This window comes from Urocampus carinirostris, chromosome 10 (assembly GCF_059441175.1).
Source record: "Urocampus carinirostris isolate Australia breed hairy pipefish chromosome 10, RoL_Ucar_1.0, whole genome shotgun sequence".
NCBI classification, from domain to species: domain Eukaryota; kingdom Metazoa; phylum Chordata; class Actinopteri; order Syngnathiformes; family Syngnathidae; genus Urocampus; species Urocampus carinirostris.
In genome coordinates this window covers 40,053,926-40,070,295 of record NC_142358.1, presented here as the reverse complement: position 1 = coordinate 40,070,295, position 16,370 = coordinate 40,053,926, and the positions used below count along the sequence as shown (strand labels likewise).

General features: G+C 43.0%; 1 protein-coding gene across 2 annotated transcripts in view; it reads right to left on the bottom strand.

The window, feature by feature from the left end:
- The window catches only part of tmem91 (transmembrane protein 91), a 34,507-nt gene extending 19,130 nt beyond the window's left edge, over positions 1–15,377 (bottom strand). Inside the window, exons 1-2 of one of the 2 annotated variants that reach the window (XM_088345701.1) lie at positions 15,110–15,377; positions 246–297 (exon numbers count right to left, since the gene is read on the bottom strand). The gene's annotated coding sequence lies outside the window, so the exon portion shown is untranslated. Of the gene's footprint in view, positions 1–245; positions 298–1,339; positions 1,452–15,109 lie in introns of those variants that run through there. The other variant, XM_088345702.1, reaches the window with a different exon arrangement.
- Positions 15,378–16,370: the final 993 nt, after the last annotated feature.

Genomic DNA, 16,370 nt, shown 5'->3' with positions numbered 1-16,370 from the left:
TCCAGGAGCACACTGTTCATTGCAAGTCAATCGCGGGTCTGGAGAACTCTCATTTCCTTTTTAAACTCAAACTATGTGAAGCCGCCTGAGTGAAGTGTAAAAACCCTCAAAATCCCAAAGAGGAACTTGAAATTCAATTGTGGAGGAGAGCAGATGTGCTCTACATAAACTTTACCTTTGGGTAAAACAGCACTCACTTGGAGTTTGGAAAGTTAGTTTTTAGATCAATGGACTGTAAGACTTACTTAGTTCAGCTTGATGTGTTTCAGACGTCCTCAAATAAGATCCGGAAGGCCACTGCAGAGACACCGGAGAGGGAGTTATATAAAAACAATTTTTGAGAGTGTCAGCACGCCAAGTCAGCCTAGCTTTAAAATAGGACTGTGTTTAGCTCCTATACTTAAAACATGATCCACCAGTGTGGATGGTGGCTTGGAAAGTGTGCATTTTCCCACAGAACAGAATTTGATCAGTGTTCTCTTTTGCCCGCGTCCCTGCATCCTAGACGCATCATTTTTGCTGGGGACGCATAGTGTCAAGTCAACGTGCGTCCCCGGGACGCAACGTTTTTGACACAAAATTGTCATTTTTACCCGATTACATTTGTTTTTAAACAAAGATTTACCGCACTCTAACTGCGGCACAGTTCTAAGGTCTTGGGAACCTCCTGTGTGGGTTCAAATCCAGCTACCGGACTTCCTGTGCGGGGTTAATATGTTCTCCCCGTGCTTGCGTGGGTTTCCTCCCACACTCCAAAGACATGCATTTCAGGTGGATTGGCCGGTCCAAATTGTCCCTAGGTGTGAATGAGCGAGCGAGTTGTCTGTCCTTGTGTGCCCTGCGATTGGCTGGAAACCAGTTCAGGGTGTCCCATGCCCACTGCCCGATGATTGCTGGGATGGGCTCCAGCACGCCCGCGACCCTACTGAGGATAAGCGGTGCAGCTAATGAGATGAGATGAGACGTTAGGTCGATGAGGATACTGATATATACTTTAGTATGTACCGTATTTTGTATGTGATCGTTCTCCTTTTAATTCTAAACTACACCGCAGCTCTGTTTTAATGATTTATATTGGGCTTTTATATTAAAGGAAAGCCCACAATAGTTGCTTAGCAGCAAGAAGACATGATGCTCTCGTGCCATGGGGAGATGCCGCAGTGTGCAGGTGAAGCGTGGAGCAATCAATAGCACATTAGGAGAGCATTTTATTGAGCTCTGGAAAGGATGAAGAACGTGTGATTGCATCATCAAGCGTCTTTCACTCCTTTTGTACTTCGTTAGAACTCATCCCATAGATGCTTCCCCTCCTCCCATACGTGCATATACGGTCACACACTTCATTCCAGTAGCGATGCACTCAGCTTATTAGGCTCGTCCGCCTCCCCGTCCTCCTCTTTGCATTCTGCAGCGCTAATAAAACTGCTTAGGAGGGAGGTGACAAGGACGCTGCCACAAATCACAAACACGGTGTAACAAGAGCCGCCTCGTCCTCCCCTGTGACTCGCCTCTGTGCTTTTATTCAATCAGGGCGATGCGTGTTTTGACTACGAGGACAGAATGATACCGTATGAGGACATTGCTGCTTGTTGGATCGTCATCTCAGAATTAAAATTGAGATTTGAAAAAAAACAAACCTCCATTTACATCGACGAACGAATTATGTTATATCCATCCATTCATTTTCCGCACCGCTTATCCTCAGTAGGGTCGCGGGGGTGCTGGAGCCCATCCCAGCTGACTTCAGGCAGTGGGCAGGGGACACCCTGAACTGGTTGCCAGCCAAGGGCACACAGGGACAGACAATTTGCTCGCTCATTCCCACCTAGGGACAATTTGGACCGGCCAATTGACCTAACATGCATGTTTTTGGAATGTGGGAGGAAACCCACGCAAGCACGGGGAGAACATGCAAACCCCGCACAGGAAGGCTGAGAGCGGGGCTGAATGAGCAAATTTGTGTCAGCTCTTTTTTTCCCCTTATTTCCGCCAAGATGTTGCGGCCGCAATCCATTATCTCTGGTTGACTATTGCTGCAAGTGGGGGCTGGGGTGACATTCTACTTTGTGGATTTTCAGATATTGGGGTTTGGGTCCCTATTAAGCGGGATAAACGGTTTCTGGGTTTAGCCATGCTGAACATGCGTAATATTTTAACGATCTTTTTCTGTTGTGTCAACTCAAATTTGACCTAATTCATATAAGAATATTTTTTTGAAATACAATAACTTTGCCCAGGCTCCTGCTCGTTTAGAAACGTAATTTTTGGTCTGAACAAATCCACTGACACCAACAGCAGCAAAACACAGCCATCAAGCATATTCACAATTTTTTTATATTTGACAATATGACGTGACGATATGACGTTTTAACATTTTTTCCTGACATTTCCAACATCAATTAATCAATTTCAGAGTTATTTTCTTTCAACAGTAGTTTTTTTGGTTTGAACAAATTTATTGACACTAAAAACAGAAAACAATCATGACAATCTCAACAGCAATTAAGCACATTCACAATATTATATTCCAATATTACGTTTTTAACAGCAAACACAAAGTGAGGTTTGAACAAACCTTCTCGAAAATCAAACATATTCACAATTTCATTATATAACATCTTTGTTAGTGTCAATAGATCCGTCCAGGCCAAAGTCGATTGTCCTCGGTCTGAACAAATCCACCGACACCAACAGCAGCAAAACACAGCCATCAAGCATATTCACATTTTTTTTATATTTGACAATATGACGTGACGATATGACGTTTTAACATTTTTTCCTGACATTTTCAACATCAATGAAACAATTTCAGAGTTATTTTCTTTTAACAGTAGTTAACCAGCGTGTAAAAGGCAATACTATTGTGCAAGGGCATAGCTCTGCCATCCCACCCTCCCAAGCAGCATTCTTCCAGTCCTCTGTGTGGGTCCTTTCCATTCTGCGTGGGTCCTCTCCCTTCTGGGTTCCACAACCCAGGCCGTTGCTGCCGGGACTCCCACAGTGTAGCTCCGGCTCCCCCCTCCGGGTGGGTACAGACGAGTCTTCTTTATGGCTGCGTCCTAGGCCCGCCGCTCGCAGATTGTATGGTATCTGCAGCCATTTGGAGCACAGCCACGGGGGGGATCTGCCTGCACCTCCATACCAGCAGGTTTCTGGAGGTCCAGATGGCGTCCTTGATGGCGGCGAGAGTGAGCCAGTCCCTGGCAAAGTCGTTCCGATGCCTCCTCGACCGACTCACCCCGTAAAGCACGTACTGTGCATCAGGGACCTCTCCTGCTGGCAAGTCCGGGAACTTTCCTAGTTGTTCGGCCATTGTCCACAAGACCTTGGCAGCGCTGCACTCACAAAAAAGGTGCCTCACCGACTCCTGGGCGCCACAGCCAGGTTGAGGGCACGTCGAAGTCGCTGACATTCCTCTGTGGTGCATTACAGCTCTGACTGGGAGAACTTCATGAGCCACCATCCATGACAAGTCTCGTAGTCTGTTTGGGAGGGCAGGATGATTGACGTTGCTCCAAACCGTTGTGGATTCGCCAAACGCAAGCCCCCGCACAGGGCTTACTGTAGCTCGCTCTTGCACAATAGCAATAAGGGCCCTGTGGTTTTGTAAAGTGTGACATTCTTGTGTTTCCAAATCAAACTTCTTCAAAAAATCCCGGATAAAGAGATGTGTTGGTGGCAAGTTAAACGAAACTGGAATCAAACGATTGTCTGGTACAAGCTTTAGCTTCCGCAAATATGAGCCCATCCAAAAACGGGTCATTGCTTGACTTTTCGGGTTGTTGGGTGGGCCCACAGCGTTTTGGAAGTGGAGAGAGACATATTTGCTTCCCAGGAAAAGCTGGAGGTCAGGCACTCCTTTCCCCCCTTTTTCCTTTTTCTTTTTCATTGTATCTCTTTTTATCCTTTCCCACTTTGAGCCCCAGACAAAGCGAAAGATGGCTCGGTCCATTTGTAACAGCACGTTTCTTTTAGGCATAAAAATTAAACTGATTGACAAAAGCATTGGGAGGATGATCACTTTGATGATTAGGACCTTCCCCTCTATTGTCAGTTTTCTTAGTGACCAAAAAACAAGTTTTTGCTTAACTTTCCTTGTCACGTCATCCCAGTTGGTCTCGCCTCCTCCATCCACATTGAATTTTATCCCTAGGATTTTCTGGTCTGTCTTTAACACCGTCAGCGGGAGTCCTGCCTTTTCTGTCTCTTTCCACATTCCATAAAACTTCACTTGTGATTTTTCTCTATTTAGCCTTGACCCAGACGCCCTCCCAAACAGGTCAGTCAAGTCAAGGGCTCTTTCAACAGATGCGCGGTCAGTACACAAAATATTAAAATCATCCATGTACAAAACACACTTGGTAATTTGTCCCCCACTTCCTGGGATATTGATGCCTTCGACAAATCTATCTTTTCTTAACATTTGTGCCAAAGGTTCAATGCAAAGAACATAGAGAAGGGGAGACATAGGGCAACCTTGACGTACACCGCAGTTGATCTCGATTGCTTCCGATAAATTCCCGTTAATCATGAATTTGCTGTAGATGTCTCGGTATAGCAGTCCTACCCAATTGATGTATTTTTGGGGAAAACCACATTTTTGCAATACCCTGAAGAGGTATTGGTGCGAGACTCGATCAAAGGCTTTTTCAAAGTCTAGGTTTAGGACCGCTAGTCGCATGTTTCTGTCTCTTGCATAACAAATGGTGTCACGGATCAGCATGAGACTGTCGCTGATCTTCCTTCCCACAATGGCACAGGTTTGGTCTGGATCAACCAAGTCTCCCAAGACAACAGACATTCGTGTTGCTAGAAGCTTGCTGAAAATTTTACAGTCCACGTTTAAAAGCGTTATGGGTCGCCAGTTTTTTAAGTCAATTTTGTCTCCTTTTTTGTGCAATAGAGTAACTATCCCGATTCTGAAACTGTCTGGCATATGGTCTCGACTGGAAAATTCGTTAAAAACAGTTAACAGATCTGGTGCTAAAATATCCCAAAAAGTCCGGTAAAATTCGAGGTTGAGTCCGTCCTCCCCGGGTGATTTGCCTTTTTTCATAGTCTTTATGCAATCATTCAGTTGGTCTTGGGTAAAGTCTGATGTTAAAAAGGGGTCTTGACGCACTGATCTTGAAATATGATCTAATACATGCCCCATTTCATTCTCATATGTTTCTTTCTTTTCAAATAATTTTTTGTAGTAGTCTTCGACCAATCTGGTTATTTCACTACTTTCCTTTGTTATTTGCCCGTTTTCGTTTTGAAGTTTAAAAATCCCCTCATTTTTGCCCATAATTTTTTTAAAAAAGTAGCGTGTACATTTTTCCCCTTCTTCTATTTCTCTTTCTCTGCTTCTTATTATGATGCCTTTGCTCTTTATTTCCGCCAAAGCGTTTAGTTCTTGTTTGATCTCTTTGATTTCATCATTAAAGTCCATCCCCTTTTCTGTTAGGATGAAATAGCGTTGGAGTCTTCTTTGTAGTCCCGACATGCGTTTCATCTCTTTGAGTTTCTTGTTTTTCCCTGCATTTTTAAAAAAGGTCTGTGTTCGTTTCTTTGTCATTTCCCACCATTGTGCTCGTGAATCATACGAGTCTTGAAGGGTCTGCCAGTCTTTGTACAGCTCCCTGTATTGTGCGGCTAGAGCCTCATCCTCCAGCAGGGAGCAGTTTAACTTCCACAAACCCTTCCCAACAGTCATACCTGAAGGAAATGAGAAAGAGCAGGACAGTAGCAAGTGATCCGAAAAAAAAACTGGAATTAATCTTGCATCACTCTGTGCTAAACCCCTCGTAAAGATGTAGTCTATTCGAGAGGCTCTGGCATTGTCACTACTGAACCAGGTGAATCCCTCCTCTCCTGGATGTATGGATTTGAAACAGTCCACCAGTTTAAATGTCCGGCACATGTCTTGTAATAAAGTTGATGTTTTATCTACTTTAAACTCCTCATCATTCCTCTTTCTATCCTTCCTACTTAGGATGCAATTAAAATCTCCTCCCACGATTAGTGGTTGATGGCCTAGCATATGCGACTGGATGTCCTCTAAAAGTTCGTACCTGAGTTGTCTGTCGGCATGGCCGTATATGTTAATGAGGTTAAAATCATTCCCTATATAAGAAAGTCTTGCTAAGATTGCGCGTCCGTCTCTTATCACAGTACTCCCCTTTATGATGAGTTGAGGGTTGTTTATTAAAATGGCTACCCCATCGTTACGGATTTCATTCGAGCCACTCCATAATGACGGATATGGCCAAATCTCTTCCCACTGTTTATAATTTTTTAGAAAGGGGATGCAGCATTCCTGTAGTAAAAACACATCCGTTCTGATAGTTTTTAAGAACGATAAAACACTGTGAGCCTTAACCTTTGATCTCACACTTCTCACATTGATAGTAGAGAATGTAATGTTCATAATTGTTGTTAAAGTATTTAAACTAGTTAGACAAAACCGGGGGATCTGAGTCCATTCTTTGGTGATCATCGAGATCATCGAGAGTGTCACCTGTGTCAGACACATCACTTAAGAGTAGTACCTCATTTTGAGACTCACCGGGGAAAACTCTGGGACCCTCTGACTCTCTGTCTGTGGTTCCAGGTCTTCCCCTTTTTTCTGGGTTAGGGGGTGAGCCAGAGGACCTATCAAAGGGTCTCTTACTTCCTTGCCCACTAAGGGTCAGATTTTTTCCCTCCCCGACTTCCTCCGTCTCAACTTCATACAGTTCCCTTGTGGGCTTATTCACCGGCAATCGGCTTTCTTCTAAATCTCTTATCTTTGTTTCTGGTTTTTTCACCACTCCCAATTTTGTCTTACTTTTACTCCTCTTTCCAGTGCCCGTATGGGTTTTTGGAGAGTCATTCGCCTTTTCGATTTGTTTGACTTCTCCAAATCCCGCCAATGGCGTAGCAAACAAATTTGCTAATTTGAACTCTCTTCCAGGCCCTTCCTGATTAATATGTGTTTTCAGAGTGGCAGTTGCTTTTTCTATTCGTTTGTCATGTCCAAATTCAGGTATTTTATGAGAAATCGAATCAGAATTTCCAGGTTCTTCCTGTTTCAATTTTGATTCTCTGGTCTCTGCTCCAGGGGTTTTGGTAGGTACATCTGTTTTTTCAATTTGTTTGTCTTGTCCAATTTCTTTGTGCATTTCTTGATCAATTTCATTGGGTATTTCCATAACTTTATTCATTTCCTGTTCATCTTCATTGGGTATTTCTATAACTTCATTAATTTCTTGTTCATTTTCATTTTGTATTTCCATGACTTTATTAATTTCATTGTATTTGTTATCTTTATTCACTTCATTGTCTTTGTGACATTTATTCATTTCATTATCTATGTTGTCTGACATCATTTCATTGTCTTTGTTGTCTTTGTTAACTGCCTTCCTAGCTTTCAATTTGTTAGCAAACGAATTCGGGCAGTTTCTAAAGAGGTGATTCGTTTCTCCACAGAGATTGCATTTTCTGCTATTGCTACATTCCTCAAAGGAATGTCCAATTGTTCTGCACTTTCCACAAAAAATTCGATCACATACCTCAGCCAGATGCCCATGCTCACCACATTTGCGACAGAGTTTCGGTTGCCCTTGATAGTGGATAAAGCCACGGTTTTCCCCCAGGAATATAGTCGACGGAATTTGTTTCATTCCCTGAAAGCCCTGAGGATCTTGCCGTAGTTGGACTGGTACCCTCCAGGCACCATTCCAATAGCCTTTCTCACACCTCACCTTCATAGCCTGGCCTTTTACTGAGCAGTATCTACTCAACCAATAACAGACGTCATCAGCACTGATCATCTCACTAAACATTCTAACGACGACAATCTTGTTAGTATTATCAGTCAGCTTCTCCACTGTAAATCCTGAAAACTGGGACCTCACTCCCTCAAAGCGATTCCAAAACTCTTGATAAAGAGCTGCCGTTTCAAAACTCACATCAAAGCCTTTGCCAGAAGTCATTTTTATGACAGCATGTACCTCCTCCTTTTTAAACTTCAGAATCTTTTCAACAAACTTGTTAATAAAATCCGTCCTTGACATTCCCTCCGAAATTGCCACAACATCTTTGAGCAAGAATCTCACGCAGTTACGTCTCCGCCCGCCGGTATAATGCCCGGCCATGGCAGGACTCGGCTGCTTTACTTCTAACTATGTCAAAATGGTTAGAATTGTAAAATTAATAATTAACAATACTCTTAAAACCGACGCCAATGACAGTATAAACGCATAGAACGAGCAGTGCTAACCTGATGCGTCCACCATCAACCGCGAGTTAGAAACGTAATACAGCGATAATGAGGGCAAAAAGATGAGGAATATTTATCTTTATTCCCACGAGATTCTGTGTATACAAGGATTGCGCCTGTTAAGCTATGAGTGAGTAAACCCAAGGTGGAATGGGTAAAGGATGCAAATTTCTTGTTGCAGCTGACCGTCTGATTTTTAGCAACTCTGCAGTCCTTCTTGATATGTTTCCGCACTCACGTTGCAAAACGCTGGAGGTAATTGGTCGACCAGTTGGCTCAACGAGCAACCAGAGACAGGATCTGATAAATCACTTGCTTCTCACACATATTCGTATCCCTGACCAATCGTGTCCAAGCATCTGGAAAATAACCGGAGTTTCAACTGACACACTGATTTCATCTATGTGAGAAAAAGAGCTTCTATGAGTTACAGTTTTCTTTTTTTAACAAAGGAACCTCCTGTTTCTATGGAAACACATTGAGCCGGCTGCACGCGAAGTGAAGGGCAGGCTATTTATTTGTGACTCGGTGATGACATACTGCACTCACTGTTGGGTTTCAAAGTACAGTGGAACCTCGGTTCTCGACCATAATCCGTTCCAGAACCCTGTTCGAAAACCGATTTGTTCGATCACCGAAATCATTTTTCCCATTGAAAATAATGTAAATCGTTTTAATCCGTTCCAACACCCTGAATGTTTACCTTGAATGTTCAACGTAAACATATAGCTAACCCAGGCTAATCGTACTTCCGCGTTATCGTAATCTTCCGTACGGAAGATTACGCTAACATGAAAGTGTAAAGATAAAAAAATCAGGTCGTTTACAAGTCATTTAGCACCCGGGTCTCCACAACAAGTGGTGAGCGGTTCATTGGAAGTTGGGCTCCGTTCCAACACCCTGAATGTTTACTTTGAATGTTCAACGTAAACATAAAGCTAACCCAGGCTAATCGTACGTTTGCGTTATCGTAATCTTCCGTACGAAAGATTCCCCTAACATGAACGTGTAAAAATAAAAAAAATGATAAAGAAAAGAATTATGAATAGGATTTATTACCTTTGTGGTGGTCAGCAGAAGCCATGCTGTATTCCCTAGCAAGATCAGACACTCGCACACCTCCTTCATATTTTGCTATTATTTATTTCTTAAATAGTTGTACGGACTACTTTTCTTTTTTCACCTGTAGCAAATTTGCTGCTTGCACTGACTTTCTTCAGAGGCATAATTAGGGGCTAAAACACTTTGTACACCTATAATAAAAGCGAAAGCAAAACGAAGCACGTCCGCACGCGATAACAGTTGGTCACGAAAAGAGCCATCTATCCATCGCACCCTAGCGTACGCACTCACGCATTACCGACGTTCGAACTCCGATTTTTTGACCGAACAGCGAAGCAAGAATTTCTCGAAATTTTTGGTCGGACTCTGATTTGTTCGAACTGAGAGGCGTTCAAAAACCGAGGTTCCACTGTAACTCAAAGTGTGTAAAATCGGGCTGGCTCCAAGAAGGGGGGGGATGTCAATGCGGCTTGTTTGTGCCTAGTGTTAAGGGATTTAAGCTCACATGTTGTCAGGACCAGAACGAAGACAGGACCCACTTGCGTGCGTTTCTCTTAATTTTATTGGGAAGAAGGGAAAGGATGGTATCCACGATCCGACGATTGCTGGTCGTGGGGAGCAGGTTGCTCAGACGCAAAAGTGGTATTTCCGTGGCGAGCAATGGCAGTGTCGAGAGCGGGAAAAGCAGATCGGTGGCCGGGACGGGGGAGCAAAAACGTCGTCAAGTTCAGAAAATGGGTCAGAGGCGGAAATCAAACAGGAATCAGAACAGGAAAGAGTCAGGGTCGGAAGGCTTGCCTAGCGTAGCTGAGGTTCGCAGACGGACTGACAACGGGTGACAGGAAGACGGGGGTTTAAAAAGTGACAAGCAGCCAATCAGCTTCCGAGGCAGTTGCCTCGCAACAGTAATCATGTCACATGTTGGGTCGAGGTTTTGTTTTAATACAATGTAAAAATGACCACACTGATCTCATCTCTCATCTCATCTCATTAGCCGTACCGCTTATCCTCATTAGGGTCGCGGGGGGGCTGGAGCCCATCCCAGCCATCTTCGGGCAGTGGGCGGGGGACACCCTGAACTGGTTGCCAGCCAATCGCAGGGCACACGGGGACAGACAACTCATTCGCTCATTCACACCTAGGGACAATCTGGACCGGCCAATTCACCTGAAATGCATGTTTTTGGAATGTGGGAGGAAACCGGAGTGCCCGGAGGAAACCCACGCAAGCACGGGGAGAACATACAAACTCCGCACAGAAAGTCTGGAGCTGGATTTGAACCCACGACAGGTTCCCATGACATGAACTGTGCCGCACAAGCGCTAACCACTGCGCCGCCGTGCTGCCCATGACCACACTGATGAATTGTAATTGTGTCAATGCAGCAATGACGTGCTGCAGTGAGGTTTGTGTCTGGTGAGGCACAGTCAGTATCACAAAAAAACGAAGCCTATGCGCTAGTTCTTTTGAATAAAAAGCATCAATAGAAAAGTAAACCCCCATTGTAAAAAAAATGTCCATGCATCAAAAAAAAACCTACTTGGATGGCTTGACTTGCCATTAACTTGCTTATACAATATTGTTTGGGGCTGAGTTAGGCGCCAAATCAGAATCGTTGGTCTCACTATCGCCCTCTGCCATGAGGCAGGAGAATTGCATGCCTCACTCTGCCTCTGCAGAGGCTCAGCACAGTAATAGGTTACGCACTAATTCTATTAGTCATATTTAGAATATCATGTGAAAATTCAGCACTTTTGATAAAGAAAATCCCGAATTAATCCAAAGGTTAAATGAGAAAGAACCTTAACACTGAATAAATTTACCTCTGTAACATGTTTTTAATTTTATATTTTCATGCCTCCTCTGACTGTACTTAACTGAAATGTGGTATACTGTACATAGTATTGTAATGTACATATATGCTTCCTTCACTTATTGCCCATTCATACTTCTGTCTAAATTGTCACGGTTCCCCATTGCCCCCAATTGGCCCCGCTCGTGAGGCGCCAGCTGCGGCTCTTTGACTGATTGGCTTCCCTCCTATTTAAGGTCAGTGCTCTCACTCACCCTTTGTCAGCCCGTCAATGAACCTCTGCACCCGCGAGATGTGTGTTTTGACTCTGTCCGGCTTCCTGCTTGTGTTTCCTGTCTGGTATTGTTCCCGTCTATTTTGTCCTGTTTAATATCAATCTCCAGTTTCGTTCCCATCTAGTTTGTCCTGTTTGATTTCGATATCCAGTTTTGATATCAATCCCGTCTGTCCCGTCCTGTCCGGTATCGACTCCATCTGTCCGATATCTGCCCGTGCAATTGGTATCGATCTCCTTCGCATTCCACGCCAGGCTGCTGCCTTACGTCTTCCGCCCAACGGTCGCCGAATAACTGGCGTTTGGGTTAATGTGCTTGACTGCCCCATTTCCCATAAAATAAAAGCTTGTGTGAGAAACGTCACGCATTTGGGTTCTCCTCCTGTTCCGGTTCTTGACAGCAAACAATGTTCAAATTGTTTTCTTCTTGCACATGCAAGTTGTGTCCCTCGTCTAGCACATCGCAAACAGGATTTTCTAATCCCATGTTTAGTGTATGATGTGTGAGACGTGTGCTCCAAGGGAAATCGACCTCATAATTAAAACGTGCAAACGCTCTCTCGCAAGCTAAAAACATGACAAATGCAAACTAGGTTGAAAAATAGCTGCGAGAAGCAGTCAAGCAAATGACAGCAGCGCACTATTATGCTGAACACTTTGCCCAACATGCTTTGTTGCACGCCTTAGTATTTTTAGATTTGATTTTTGGATGTTTTTGTTTGTCTGTCTTGAAATAGTACAACCTTTACAAGTGGCATCGCAAAAATTAAAAAAAAGCTTGGCAGACGGAGGATGCAAGTTGAATAATAAACTGAAATATAAAATACTTACAAACAATGTTCCCTCTAATTTTCCACGGGTCTGAGCGTTCACACAAAGTCGGTGAGCAGCGCTTGAAACAACAGTGAGGAACAGCAATCCCAAGAGTGGCAACTAAATCATTATCAAACATGTCCAAAACTTGACATCAAGTTACATTTTGCTGAGTTTCCGGCAATGCAAAATTATTTTTCTCTTTTGAATGAATTGACTCATGTACTATTGCAAAGGTTGTATGTCCTACAAACGTCGTTTGTTCTTACAATTCTTTCACAAGATATCCATTTCTTTTTATTTCCTGATATATTTTGTCGCATAATATTAACATTTTGGGAGGCTTATTTAGTCGGTTGTAAGATACAGAACTGTACTTAATCAGATTTTTTTGTGGAAGTACAAGGTTGGCAACAAGATTCACTTGATATAATTGGAAATTATTTGAATGCAACACAAACTTTTTCTTCTTTTTTCCGTGTTTTTTTTCTACCTTTTTTTAAATTCCTTTAAAAAAGATCTCATTGTGTTTATTTTTACCCAGCTGTTACTTTTTCTTTTTGTTCTCTATGTACTGTTTTTCCTTTGTTTCTTTCTTTTTTTTCTGTCTTTTTCTGAATTTTTCCTTCTTTTTTCTCTTCCTTTTGTTTCTTTTTTTAGCTTAGCTTTTCACTACTTTTTCATTTTGGTATTTTTTTCTTTTTTGTTCTATTCCCCCCTTCCTTTAAGTCATTTTGTGCATAATTTTACATAATATTTGGTCATGTTGGGATTAAAGAAGCAAAAACAACCCGAAGAGCCGTTTGGGACCCGAAAGAGCCGGTTCCTTTTAGTGAGCCGAGCCGAAGCAGCCGGTTCCCCGACAAACTACTAACTTTACTCAACTTCGTTCTCCTTCGACTCGACTTCAAAATACCGCATTTAGGACACAACGTCAGGGGAATCCGTGAATTTTTACCTTCATGCACTGTAACTTTGACTTGAGTCGCTTCTTAATTAGTCATTTTGAGCCCTCGTTTTTGTGCGCTGGCTAGATTTTCTTGTGCGCTGAGAATGTGCGAGCAGTGCGCAATTGCGCACGCGCGCAGCTTAGAGGGAACACTGCTTACAAATGTATCCAGAAGAGAAAAATGAGTTGTTATTAAAGGGTAGGTGTTAAAATATAAAAAAAAACTTTGAGACACTGTGAATAGTGTACTTAAAGGGACACTGTGCAATATTTGACGTCTAGATGTCGCTGTATTGTGTAGTGCAGGCATGACCATAGTCCAGCTTGGGGGCCAGTTATGCCCTGTGATTAAATTTTTACTAACCCGAAGCCTCTGCCAGGAAATTAATCATATGTGGCCTGCCAGTAATATTAACCACAGATTAACCACAGTATAAAATAAATTTGTCCCCCAAAAAAAGAAAAATCACCATTTTAACAAATGATGGCAGTAGCGCTTTGACTGTGAGGACAATCACTTCCAGGACATGTGGAAATTTTAATGTTTTTTTCGTCAAAACCCAAAACATCTGCGTCTGCCTAATTTGCCAAGAGACTATGGCTGTTTCTAAAGGATACAATATCAAGAGGTACTGCCAGACGAAACATGCCGATTAGAAAAAGCTAATGGAAACGAATGCTGTGAAAAGGTGAAGCGACTGGAAGCTTTTCAAACAGCACCTTTTGACTAGACCCTGCGAGTCAAATGAAAAGGCGAGCTACGAGTTTGTGACCCTGAGGCTTTAACTGTCAACTCGTGGGCCCCAATTGGCCCCGGGCTGCAAGTTTGATACCCCTGGGAAATAATATCAAGTTATAAAAGGGTACTGTATGCAATTTGATTCAATTTTTTAAATCGTCGTTTTTTTTCTCCACATTATTTCCTTTTGGCAACAAACAATTAACATATTAACCACAAGACGACACTCAAAACTGCATTATATGTTCCTCAAACAGTGTCATTTAATTGTAACTATGCATTTCCACACCGTGTTTTCCGGTATATAAGGCGCACTGGATCATAAGCCACACTTTCAACTTTCATTTCTGGCCAATTTTTTTTAGGCGCGCCTCATACTCCGGAAAATACGGTAGGATTTAGTACGTGTTCTTGTAATAGTTGCCATGGCGTCCAATTGGCCCCGCCCATCTGGCACCAGCTGCGGCTCATTGACAGATTGGCTTTCTGTCTATTTAAAGTCAATGCTCTCGTTTTTCCATTGTCAGCCTGTCAACGAACTTCCACCTCACAAGACGTGGGTTTCAACTCGGTCCTGTTGGTATTTCCTGTCCGGTATTGTTCCCGTTTATTTTCTCGTGTTTAATTTCGGTTTCCAGTTTTGTTTCAGTCTATTTTTGTCCTGTTTATTTTCAATATCCTGTTTCATTATCTATCCTGTCTGTCCGGTATCGACCTCATCAGTCCGATATCAACTCGGACAATTGCAATCGATCTCGTCGGCCTCTGGCTTTCTATCATTTCACGCCAGGCTGCTGCCTAACGTGCGTGATTCCCCATTTCCCGTAAAATAAAAGGCTTGTGTGAGAACGTAACGCGTTTTGGTCCTGATCCTGTTCTGGTGCATGACAGTTTTTTTGCAAAGTGTGTTATGTTCAAATCATACACAATGTGTATGATGCGTGTATGCAACATATGTTTTTATGTTCGAGGCTACAACAATGGTACGTTCCTTGTACTGCCCGATTCCTCCATTCTTAGTTGATTTTTTCATCTAAATTCAATTGTGTTTTGATAATGAAATCAAAAACATACTGTATATTGAATGCATGGGACCAAAATTGGTCAATTGATGTCATTTGTCGAAAAACAAAAAGATAATCAAATGCATTCTAATGAATATTGTGACACCGCATCTAGCGAAAGAAAACAACTAAATCCTGTCGTTGCCTCACCTTCAGGTCTTCTGGTCGGTTCTTCCGTCCTCTCGACGAATCGTGATCCAGGAAAGGAGACAATCAGCCACTCATCCTGCATTGTTTTGCATCCACGCTGGAGCGCACGGTAGGACGTCAATGCTGCATTGGGCTCCCTTCCCCCTGGTGTCTTTTCTCCTCTCACGTCGTCATCATCATCATCATCCTCCTCCTTTCCTTCTGGCTCCTCCTCAGTGGAGGGAGTCTGGCGTTCCTCCCTCCCGAGTCCCCAACTTCCCTATGACGCTCTCTAGCTCCACAACGTTCAGATCCTACATACCGCAGCCTCTCCTCCTCCGCTTCCTCCGACTGGGTCCTAAAACCTTGTTCCTTAAATCTGCGTTTGGTGTTTCGACGACTGCGGGGACGGCAACAAGCCTGCTGAGGGAGAACATTTTGCCTTTTCTTACTTGTTTAAGAGGATTAAGAAGGTCAAGGCTTGATTTTGGGTTGGAATTAGGATTGGGGTTAAGAACAGACATGCAGCCGGGAGGGCTTTAAGGTTAACGCCTGTGTATGTGTGTGTAGTGAGGATGGTATTTTGTCTGCGTGTTATTTTTACCTTTTGGGACAAAATATTGTTTCATTCTTACCTTCTGACCATCCTTTTCTGTCTGTCTGTCATCTCAGTTTTTCCATCTTTAAGTATGTACATCCAGCCTATAAAATGTCATGAACTGGAACTGGATCAGGACCCAAACGCGTGACATTCTCACAAAAGCCTTTTATTTTACGGGAAATGGGGAGTCATGCACGGTAGGCAGCAGTCTGGCGTGAAATGACAGGAAGTCAGAGGCCGACGAGATTGACACCGATTGCCCGAGCAGATATTGGACGGATGGGGTCGATACCAGACAGGACCGGACAGACAGGATAGATATAGAAACAGGATATCGAAAATAAAAAGGACAAACTAGACGGGAACCAAAACTGGAGAGAATAATAAACAGGACAAAAATAGATGGCAACAAAACTGGAAACCGATATTGAACAGGACAAAATAAACGGGAACAATACCGAGACAACCGTGACAAAAAAATGTATTTTATCATGAAAATAGCACTCTAATAATAAAACTAGGAGCGTGATGGACCCATGCAGGGGATGCAGGAACTGAGGCAGGGATGCTCAAAAAGAGGAAGAGCATTTAAGAATGAAAGGAGGTACAAAGTTACAAACATGGGTTCACACAACAACAAAATGTCCTAACCGAACCAAACCTGAAAAAGTCTCAATTCAG